This window comes from Nematolebias whitei, chromosome 20 (genome assembly GCF_014905685.2).
Source record: "Nematolebias whitei isolate Nwh7 chromosome 20, NemWhi1, whole genome shotgun sequence".
In the NCBI taxonomy this organism is placed as follows: domain Eukaryota; kingdom Metazoa; phylum Chordata; class Actinopteri; order Cyprinodontiformes; family Rivulidae; genus Nematolebias; species Nematolebias whitei.
In genome coordinates, this window is record NC_056517.1 from 17,256,472 (window position 1) to 17,267,431 (window position 10,960).

A 10,960-nucleotide genomic window follows, 5' to 3' on the forward strand; every position below is an offset into this window, starting at 1 on the left:
TTAAAGTATTTCCTTAATGCTTGTTTTACATGTTAAATATTTTATAACACTCGTTTTTTTTATATTTATTATGATTATAAGTAGAAAGTGTTGCATTTAAATTAACATTTTAATTAATGACACAGTTTTACACTAGTTGTCAATTAACAGTTTTACATCTAGGTACTCAGTTGACATAATAAACGAGAAATAGATCAATTACATTTTCTTGAGAACTGAAGAATTCATGCCAGATCAAGGTAAGTTTCATCAAATCTGAAATGTATAAAAATTAGATTAAAAACAAAAAACAGCTACAGTATACTAAAGAGAGGAACATGTCTGAATGTGTTTTTGCGTTGAACTTTGCACATTTCAACCCGTTTAGACATGTCAAGGTTGATATCTAAGGTTTGTCATTAAAGATAAAAGGACTGAATCTTTTGCAAGTATTAAGTTACTGAAATGACAGTGACTCGTAAAACTTTTCAAAAAACCTATAGAAATTAGCTGAAAGGAGCACAACAAGCTGGAATTATTAGAAATGTTTTGAACAAGCATAAAAATATTGAAGATACCTGAATTAATGTGAATTGAGTACAAAATAGCTTAAAAAACCCAGGTGAAATTATTTTAAATTGCTAGGTTTTTATTTTTTAAAGGTGAAGTTAGTTGAATTATCTGATCCTAAGCAAGTTACACCAACATGTCTTCGGTCACTGGACACACTCTCATGCTGATTAGATCACAGGGGTCAGCTTGGGATGTTAAATGTAAAACTTTGCACTTCCTGTTGTTAGGGGGTGTGGCTTAAGTGATGTCATGATTTGGACCATTTAGTCTTGCAGGAGACCTGATGTGGATCAATCACTGCAGGTTTGATGTTTCATACAGTTTTCAGTTATGAACTATTAGCATTTCAATTTCCATGGCGAGAGGTCAAACTTTCAGGTCTGGCCCCGCCCCTTCAGCATGCTCCATCTTGGACATTTGGACAAGTGTACCAAGTGTCATGCTTCTAGGCCAAAGTAAGGGTAATGCGTAGTGTATTTTGCAAACTGCCAGATGGCTCTCTTGGTCTGTTTATAGAGAGCTCCATTCATTTTCAATGACAGCCAAAATGGCAGAAAAGGCTAAATATCTCCAAAAGCTAAAGTTGCATCAATAAAGAAAGTCATAGCCATTTTGTCCTGAATAGCTGAACGGTTTGATATATGATATGTTCATATAGCACTAAACCTGTGGGAGTAGATAGCGTCCAAAAACGTACGGAATCATAAAAACAACTAGAACTAGAGAAGTTGCATTTCCTTCGAAAATGCATGTGTGAATGCCATTTAAGGTCCTCCCAGCAAAGCACCGCTCCGGCCATGCCGCTTCCGCAGGAGCTTAAGCCCCTCCACCCAGTTGCCATCGCGAACGCTGTCATGCCAGTCCCCCACACGTTCACCACGATGCGCATTTTCTGAATGTTTGACATGGCCTTCTGACCATTTCAGTACTAGAATAGCTACAAGTCTTACAAGTGTACGTGAAATCCGACTTTCCAGACAGGAGTTATTGTGACATCCTGTTTTGTTGCAAACGTTTGACAAGCACTTCATATATGCTTTTCTACATATCGTGTCATAATCGAGTTACAGTTTCATTTTTATAAATTACACAGGGTCAAGCTGGAAGAGTCACTCAATAATTGACAGTTTATTCTCTGAGTGGGCGGGCCTTAAGTAATGTCATGAATCTACAATACCAAAGTGTCTGTAGGTGTTCACTGATCAAGCACAAAAAATTTGTTCAGATCGGATGATGTATCACTGAGATATTACTACTGGAATAATGTAGGGGGCGCACTCGGGTCAAATAATAAACAAAAACAAAAAAGTGTCAAGAATGTGTGCCAGATGGCGCTCTTGGTCTGTTTATAGAGAGCTCCATTCATTTTCAATGACAGCCAAAATGGCAGAAAAGACTAAATATCTCCAAAAGTTAAAGTTGTATCAATAAAGAAAGTCTTAGCCATTTTGTCCTGAAAAAACTGAACGGTTTGATATATGATATGTTCATATAGCACTAATCCTATGTGAGTAGTGAGCTTCTAAAAATGTACGGAAACATAAAAACAACTAGAAAAATAATAAATATAAACAGAAAAGCAATAGTGTGAATACCTGGATGGCATTCACACAATAATAAAAAAATAAAAAAATATAAACAGAAAAGCAATAGTGTGAATGCCATCAATAATAAATATAAACAGAAAAGCAATAGTGTGAATGCCTTGATGGCATTCACACAATAATAATAAAAATAATAAATATAAATAGAAAAGCAATAGTGTGAATGCCTTGATTGCATTCACACAATAAATATAAACAGAAAAGCAACACAATAAATATAAACAGAAAATCAATAGTGTGAATGCCTTGATGACATTCACACAATAATAAATATAAACAGAAAAGCAATAGTGTGAATGCCTTGATGGCATTCACACAATAAAGAAACCCTTATTGGGTGTAGAATAATAGGTGGCTTCGCAATGCACTGCTTTCCTATAAAATGCAGTGGCAGCCCCCAATTACGACTTTTGCCATGAAGATGATGAAGTTAGCTCTGATTGTGCTGTTTTAATTTTATTCTATCATTAAACCATAGTATTCTGATTTCAACTAATCTTGCAACTTAAATAGGTTAAAAAAATCAAACATGTGCCTGAGTTAGAAGTGACCACCAGAGGGGGATAAAGTTTAAGGTTTTCAAACTAATTGCTACGAAAGCCCATTTGTGCCACAGTAATTTAGAAATTATCATTTAGTTAGAAAATACTGAATCGTGTTTTTAATTGAGATACTCAGTAAACACCGATATACTAAATCTTTATTTTGTAACCAGATACTTTCTCACAATAACCAAATTATTATGTTTTCAATAAAATACTATCCAAAAAACAAGATTCTAAAAGACTGAGTTACTGACTATGTCTCAAAATAAAATATGCTAAATCATATTTTGTGATGAGAAAATGTCTCAAAATTATGATAATCAAGATATTTGTGACACTATCTCTGAGTTGCAACTAATAAATGACACTTAATCATATGTTTGTGATGAAATACCTCAATGAGATAGAAAAGCATATTTTATAATGAGACATTATCTAAAAATTATAAAAAAAATTGTAAAAAGATACTTTCTCAAAATTTAAATTCTAAATCATATTTATAACAACCGAGTGACCATCTTCAAAATTTACAAGTCAAGACAACTTTATTTATAAAGCACATTTAAAACAGCATTTGTTACCAAAGGAAGCTAATGGTTGTATAATTGCAAAATCGTTTTGTCATCATTGTGAGAGCTCATGTACGACAGAGGCCATGTTAAGAAAAAAAAATAATACATTGCCATGCTAAGAAAAAAAAATTAAAGCCATAAAATTACGAGAATAAAGTCATAGAATTACAAGAATAAAGTCGTAGAATTATGAGAATAAAGTCATACGAGACTTTTTTTTTTTTTTTTACAACTGGCAATTTTTTTTCCACGAGTCGATCCACAAGGCAACCTGTCAATCAATCTAGTAGGAGTGTCAGCAAATGACCAATCCAAAGCTAAATGAGTCGTAATATCCGAATTCCGACACATAAAGCAGGGTTACCGCATGTTAACTGTGGTAAAATGAAGAATGTTTATTAAACTATAATAATAATAATAATAATATATTATTTTTCACGCTATCACACAAAACGTGTTCCAATACTGCCACCTACTGTTGTGTTTTTGTATGCTGCTTCTGGGATGCATATACGTGACATCATTACATCACGACTTTCGGTTTTGTTTCCGTTTGAAAACGGTGCTCAGCGAGAGAAATTGTGTGCGTGCAGCATTATTAGAGGTCTTCAATAAATATGCCATAAAGAGGCTGAAGAGAACCAGCAACTCACTTATAGGAGCTTTTATCTTCAGATTGGTCATTTACTGACATGCCTACTCGATTGATTGACAGGTTGCATCGTGGATCCGACTCGTGGAAAAAAATAAATAAAAAAGAGCTGTAAAAAGAAAAAGTCTGTACAACTTTATTTTCGTAATTCTACGACTTTATTCTTGTAATTCTATAGCCTTTAACAATTTTCAGTCAGGTCATCTGGACAGTTCCTTTTTTTGTGCTGAAACGTTTCACCTTCCATCCAGAAGGCTTCATCAGTCAAGGAAACACACAACACAAAACTGATTCTTCCCCCAACAGTTTATTCCAAAGTAGAACAAACCAAATATGTTGGTGCGAAGATGGTCTCTTTGTCACGCCCCCTGCTCCATTGCCGGCCCTCTTCTTTGTTGACAGTCGTGTCAAACTGGTTGAAAACAACAAATTCCATGCTCAATAATCCAGGTATACAATCCAACGTTTTTCAGTCAGGTCATCTGGACATTTTCTTTTTTTGTGCTGAAACATTTCACCTTCTATCCAGAAGTCTTCATCAGTCTTCATCAAAGACCATCTTAGCACCAACATAACTGGTTTGTTCCACTTTGGAGTAAGCTGTTGGGGGAAGAATCAGTTTTGTGTGTTTCCTTGACTGATGTTTAAGAATGTGTTCAGATCTGAAGCAGGGAGAGGAGGAGCAATTATCTTCAATTTCAGAAGGTTTATTTTACATGTAAAGTACAAGGTCACCAGCCCTGGTCCATTGTAACTCCACCATGCGGTCATGAACAATGGCCCCGAATGTAAACAGACAACCTATCTTCTTCAGATCTCGGCCACACCTCCTGGAGTCGTCACCACCATTGACGAATGGGAAGTCCTACTCTATCATGTGATACAGCTCTCAACCAATAATATCTCGCCATCTTGTGTTCTATAATGGGTGGGTGCGTGAATGTCTGGGAGTTGTAGGCATGTAGCTGAAACTACATTTTCTACCGGAAACAGAATCAGATCATGTTTTTAACACAATATCATTTTAAATATCAAAACAGGATACATACATCTAGACATTCCATTAAGTTAATATATTATCTGATAGATAATAGTGATTTTGAACCAGAAAGACTATCATGAGAAAGTTATGACATTTATGACACGAGAGTTATGACATGAGAAAGTTATGACACTCTTTAGTGACTTAACCACTTCTGAGTCACTGAAAAGAGATCTAGGAAGTGGCTACAAGAAGAAGTTGATTGCCTGAAAATTTTTGAGTAGGACAAAACTATTGACCGTATTCTGTACCATAGACTGTACCCAGGGGAGGCCACACCTAGTCTGTATGGTTTAACTAAAATCCACAAACAAGGTGTACCTTTAAGGTCGTTTTCACACCTGATAGTCCGGTAGACTCGGTTCGGGAACAATATTCATGACCTTTTGTTTACATTTGAGCTGGTGCGTTTGCATTCACACTGCACTGTGCAGTCGAGACAACCTGTTGAACCAACCTATTCCCCCACTCGCCTAAGGGGGCACTGCACCAAGAACTACTGAAAGAAACGACACAAAAACCTCTGAAGACACGTCTTCTTCTTCTTCTGTAAATAAAAATAAAAACAAAGTGGCATCAAGTTTTAGCAGTTTTAGGAGTTATATTTTGTCATTTTTCAAAAATGGACTTAGCATGAACAGAAGATGAGACAGAAGACCACGGAGAATATTGTTTTTCACACAAGGCAGCTGACGGCTCCATATAAAGTCAGAAAAATGCGTGTTTGTTTACCCTGCGGAGCGGGGCCCGGTCTGTTTACATTCACACTGTACTCGAACTGCGCTGGAGTTCGTTTCTACCGGACCGAGATCTAGGTTTTAGCCTGGGCTAGAGTTCGCCTTTTTGTTCCGTGACAGAGTTCGATGGCACGTTCACACCTCCCTAAACGAACTGGACTTTCTAGGAAAACGAGCTAGAGTTCAATTAAAGCGGACTAAACAGGGCTAGTGTGAATGCACCCTAAGACCAATTGTTAGCATGATTAACTCTGTCACTTACAATGTTTCCAAATATCTGGCATCTGTACTCATCCCTTTAGTTGGCATCTCAGAACACCACATACAGAACACCATGGACTTTGTGGATAAGGTGAGGGATGTCATCATGGAGACTGATGAAACAATGGTCTCTTTTGATGTCACATCACTCTTTATGTGCATTCCTGTTGATGATGCAGTAGAGGTGGTCAGTTTAAGATTAAAATCAGACACCACCAAGAGCAGGACCACGCTTTCCACAGAACAACTGTATCAATTCTTGAAACTGTGCCTGCAGTCAACTTACTTCACATATGGGGAGCAATATTATAGGCAGAAACATGGGTGTGCTATGGGGTCTCCAGTTTCTCCTATTGTTGCCAACCTGTACATGGAGGAGGTAGAAAAGAGAGCCTTGACGTTCTTTTCAGGGACACCAACAAGTCATTGGTTCAGGTATGTTGACGACACCTGGGTTAAAATTAAATCTCAGGAAGTCCAACATTTTACTGACTACATCAACTCTGTGGATAAATACATCAAGTTCACACGAGAAGATGTAAAAAATGGCAGGTTGGATTTCTTGGACTGTGAGGTCTCAGTCTCTGATAGAGGACATTTGCAAACTGAGGTGTACCACAAACCCACCTACACAGACCAGTATTTGCGGTTTGACTCCCATCACCCTTTGGAGCACAAGTTAGGAGTCATCAGCCCTCTGTACCACAGAGCAGACAGCATCCCCACTAACTCGGGAGCCTGGCAGAAGGAGAAATCCCACACAAGACAGACTCTAGAGAAATGTTGACATCCTAACTGGACCTTCCTGAAAGCAGAGAAGAAACCCAAACATGACTCCAGTCAGCCATCAGGTGAAAAGGAGGAACCCAGGAAGAACTGGTTGATCCACTACGAGAAGGTGCTATTTATAAGACTGAGCTGAACACAGCACCTCAGACTGAAGAAGTCTTTCGGATGAAAGACGAAATGTTTCTACTTTTTTTTTTTTTTTTTTTGCTTTGTTTTGTTTTTTGAATGTCCAGAGGACCAGACTTAACTTTTTTAGTTAAAAAGTAACTCATTCTTATCAATGGGCAAAGTGGATACTACCTCCAGGTGAGTAAATGTTGTAACTTACAATCTGATTTGACAGGTATTATTAAACCATTAAAACAAACCCTAAGACTTATCTTATATTTTTCTTCCAAGGCTCAGCTGACAGTGACGTATCTGGAGCTGCAAGCTGGTAATCTGGACACCAACAGAACACCTGAATTGATAGAGGAGTTTGTTGCAAAGAAGATTCAGCTCTGCCACAAACACCTTGATCTCTTTAAAATGCAGATAAATATTCTGTGTACTACATATACAACACATGACGAGCATGAAGCTAGAAAATAAGTCTTTGTTGTTTTTATTAGTTTTATGAAACACATAAAACTACAAAACACAATATCCCCTTTAGACATATTAACACCATCCATCCATCCATCCATCCATCCATCCATCCATCCATCCATCCATCCATCCATCAAACAAACAAACAAACAGTGGCTTCTGCAGGGGCCCTAGACATCTATTTCCACAGCCACCTCTTCCAGCTCTTCTGGGAGAACTCCGAGGTGTTCCCAGACCAACCGAGAAACATAGTCTCCAGCGTCTCCGGTGGTTTATTGAAGTCCAGCTGCCACAAAGTAAGATGCAGATTTTCCACTGTCAGTCGTTTGTCAACAAAGTGAAATTAGCACACATACAGCATTTTGGGTGGTCAAGTTAACATTTTAAGCCGTGACTTAACCGCCAAAGTGCATTTATTAAGGAAAAATTAAACTGAGACACGCCTTTGCTATAATTTCAAGCAAACAAACAATTGTTTTTGTTACATTGGTTTTGGTACATGAGGTGGAACAAAACTATGTACACAGGGTCCTAGTTACATCCAACAAAAATACAAATTGTAAAGAAAAACTGTAATAAGATCCAAGACATGAACTAAGAAATACGCTAAACTAATAACACACTAAGCACTAATAGTACAAAACAATGTTCCAAACAAGAGCAGCACAAACGATGAGGACGAATGAACACAGCAGCATGAGCTCAGCATTGTAGAGATATACCTGCGTCCCTGAATGTCATTTTGTAACAGACCTTTTGTTTATGGGACTGAGCAGTTCATTCTGTAAAGATGTTTCTGAAATAGAAAAAAAACTCTTCATCCTTTGAACAACTGAGACATCCCACCCCACTTCAGAACCTGGGACAGTTTGTCATGTTCGGCCGTCAGGAGTGTTTGAACCCACGTGCAGGGAGGATGACAAGGACGCTCGAGGAAAAACGTAAAAATGTTTATTAAACAAAACAAAATCAAAATGCTGACAGGGCAGCTACTCGCAAAACTAGAAACAGGTAGATCAGGGCTGACAGGACAAAAAGGCTGAACACGACACCATGGAAGGATAATCCCGAGACAAAGACAAGACAACAGTGAACTAAATATATACACACACACACTGATCAGGAAAATGACAGACACCTGCAGTGATTAACATTAGACACAGGTGAGACACAAGGGAAAACACTGAGTGCTGGAAACATGAAAAAACAGATAGAACCAAAACCCCACAGTTTAAAGTTAATTTTCAGCATTTCTAACTCTGGAAAGTGTCAAAAGAAGACTTTTATTGTTGGTAAGACAACCCAAAGATCCATAAATCTGAATAATATTGTATTATAATAATAATTTTATAATATAATATATATATAATAATTATAATATTATAATAATATAATCACCCTTTCTGTGAACCCCACAAAATGGACGTTTGAGTTAACACAGATCACTCCAGGATGTGTTGGTACCCGCTTGTACCAGCCTCCCTCAGACTATCCCCTCAACAATCATAAATAACAGAAAGCTTCTTTTCTGTTCAAAGGAATTCCAACTTCGACACTTAAGGTCCTATTTCTAGCATGCAAGAAAATGGACAGACTTTTTATTCACGTTTTAGAAGAAGTAATACTGTTTTTGTAATGAAATAAGTGTTTATTTGGGTATAACTAAATAAATGCCTTGTTGTTCCCTTACAGCTGACAATAACCTGTGTAGGCCAAAAGTTTACAAACTTGTTTTCTGTTTATAAGGTTGACAAAGTGTTTGTATTGTTTAACTTTATTTAAAGTTGATAAATGTCTTAAATGATTTTATTTGATGACTTTTCAACAGAGCAAATTAAAATAATACTTTATTGAGTAGATAAAAGTTCAACCCTTTCATTTTGATTGGTTCAAATCTACCACCTCTTTCAAATCAGAGGTGTGGTCCTTTTGTTTACAAGAGAGGAAGACCTCTCAGTAGACCCAGTAGTAGAGAGAATTAAGGAGAAGAAAAAGAAGAGAAATGAGGATTAAGTGATGAACCCCTCCGGAGGAGGAGATACAAGCTCTAAGACACAACCTTCAGAAAACTTCCAAGGAGAAAATTAGCTTCAACTTTGGGCAAAGTTTGATGAAATCCTTTTCAGCTATCAAAACACCTGCAGTTTTCATCACAGTTAACATCAGCTGTCCAGGATTCCAAGGAATGCTCCAGGCTGACCTTTCGAGCCAGTGAACCAACTCATCGTGCTGAGGTCAGAGATGTGGAGTATTACAACTTTACATCAGCAGACCATCTGAGCAGAAAGAGTCAAATCTCTGGTATCTTCTGGCAGCCTTTGAAGATGAATCCTGGTAGGAAAAAGCTGAGCTGATACTCTGACAGGTTGACTCTGGTGTTCAAGAATTTAGATTTTTAACCAAATTAGTTAACTCAGTTCAGTAATTATTTTTCTTTAAATTTCAGACCAAATTTTAAATAGTGAACGATAAAACGTATTTTTTTTTAGTAAAATAATTATTAATTATAATTAATCTGCCCTGATGAAATAACAAAATTGTCCCACATTGCATCTTATTTCTGGTTTGATTAGGCATATAGAATAATTTCATTGATCTGTTAATCCATGCTAACCAGTAATTTTGACGGTCATTTAATTTCATCTAACCACAGCTGTGAACAAAGCCTTCATTTAAGTGTCAGAAATAATTTCCAACAGTTGTTTTATCAGGTATATTCAAATAAACATCACAAAATTGTATTAAAGCGTGTGTGTTTTACTTATGACATCTGAATTATTCATATAAAAGAACTCACGGTGTAAAAGGGTAATTCGAGGTAATTAAATAATAATCTGAATTGATTTTCAGTCCTTCAGAGTTTCTCTCAGAGCTGAGAGTGGTGCCCCTTCAAAATAAAATTCATAACGAATTTTAACTATTAAATAACCCTTACTACTACAAATATATACAATTTGGTGCCCCGTGTGAGGAATATTTAGAATCAGTTGTCATATTTAAGCACTCAAAACAGCGTGGTGGTGCTTCTGAGCTGAGTATTACTGTCAAAACATAAACAAAGCTTTTACTTTGAAAATATTAAGCGCTAGTAGTGTTTCTGGGTCAAAAGTCTGTTTCTGAAATACGCTGAAGAACGTTTTAACTTCGCTACGCTGAAGGAAAACTAAAATTGAGCTCCAAAAATGGTAAAGCAGTTTTCTGTATAAAGACGTTTTAAAGGCTTACCGTGGACGCACAAAATGGTCTTTTAAAAACTGTCGTGAAGGTTGTATTTGATCAGAGCTGAACTGGAAACTTGTGTCTGTAAAATTTGTGGCTGCTTATTAAAGGCCTTAAAGAGTGAACGTTTTCATCTCCCGATGGTGAAGGACTTTCAGGAACGACAAACGGACGTCCCTGAACACATCGTCGTGGGACGGTCCAGAGGTGTAGGAGACGAGAAGGCTGCGGATGATAGCGGCTAGTTAGCAGCGGGACAGCCCATCTGCTGCTGCTGCACCGAGGCTTGGGTGTGTGGGCGACAAGGAGACCACGGCTATCGACGACTAGTGAAGCAGCGGCCTTGAACGCTACATCGTGGGGCAGCCAGCTGCTGCGTCTCGGACCTGGGAGTTTCGG